Source organism: Cornus florida, unplaced genomic scaffold (genome assembly GCF_030987335.1).
Source record: "Cornus florida cultivar Cherokee Brave unplaced genomic scaffold, ASM3098733v1 CherokeeBrave_3.0.0_Hap2_Chr05, whole genome shotgun sequence".
Classification (NCBI taxonomy): domain Eukaryota; kingdom Viridiplantae; phylum Streptophyta; class Magnoliopsida; order Cornales; family Cornaceae; genus Cornus; species Cornus florida.
Window position 1 is genome coordinate 45,430,388 of NW_026775575.1, and position 1,209 is coordinate 45,431,596.

At 39.1% G+C, this 1,209-nt stretch overlaps 1 non-coding gene across 1 annotated transcript; it reads left to right on the forward strand.

The window, feature by feature from the left end:
• Positions 1-574: 574 nt before the first annotated feature.
• LOC132310638 (small nucleolar RNA R71) lies at positions 575-683 on the forward strand. The gene has a single exon (XR_009482660.1). It is a non-coding gene; the product is annotated as a small nucleolar RNA R71 (small nucleolar RNA).
• Positions 684-1,209: the final 526 nt, after the last annotated feature.

Consider the following 1,209-nt stretch of genomic DNA (forward strand, 5'->3'; position numbering starts at 1 on the left):
GGGCGGTACATACTTTTCTTGAGAATTTTTATGAAGAGGATGAATAATACCTCTTCCTTAATTTCTCTAAGAGAAGTGAGGATCACTCCATCCGGAATTGTAGGAGTTAGAATTTGGATTACTTCCCGGATGAATGAAAATAGCATTGACTTGTTCTTGAAACTTACTCGGAAAAACTTGTCCAAGAGGACAATTGAAAGTATTGTGAGTATAACTAGAACAAGTCATGCACATCACACCTTGAGAATGGAAAGAGTTGGATGATTGAATTGCCGGGTTTTGGCTCAAAAGAAATTTATCAAACCTTTGAGTAAGATTTTTTACTTCGGCGGCAATTTCCATGGAACTCTCCACTTGAGAAAGACTGGAGGTTTTCTTCCCTCCTTCATTCAAATTTTTGCCAAATCGGGACAATGAAGAACGATGCATTGAAATTTCGCTCATGCGATCAAAAAGATGCCACACATCGTCTTCATTTTTATCCAAATAGGCTCCTCCACATGAAGCATCAACCATACCTTTTTTGGTATCGGATAAGCTTTCATAGAAGCAGCGAACTAATTGCCACTTAGGAATGTCATGATGTGGACACTTCCGTAGCAAATCGTTCAAACGCTCCTATGCTTCATGTAAAGGTTCTCCCTCATTTTGAGAGAATTCACAGATAGAAGTTCTCATAGCATCGGTTCTACTTGGGGGGTAAATTTTTTTTAGGAATTTATATTGTAATTGAGCCCAAGATGTGACTGAATTTGCCCTCAAGTTATTGAACCAATATTTAGCCTTTTCCCGAGGAGTGAAAGGGAAAAGCTTCATTTTTAAGACTTCTTCCGGAAGGTCCGTGATTTTCACGATTGAACAAACTTCTAAAAACTCATCCAAATGTTTATGTAGTTCTTCATTGCTCACCCCAAAGAAAATGGGGCTCATTTGGATGGTTGTGGGCTTGATTTCATAATGAGTTGCCCGAAAGTTTGGCAACCTGATGCATGTTTGTGCATTATATTCATTTGGAGTGTAGTGATCCCGAAGAGATAATTGAGGATTTAGGGGATACACTACATGATCTTGAGGATGGATTGGTATTGTTGGAGGTTGTTGCATTTGATTGGGTTGTGGAAATACATTAAGATGTGGAATTCTCAGGGGTGGATGCACACCTTGAGGTGGATGCCCATTAAAAGGGTAATACTTGCCTAGATTATCCAT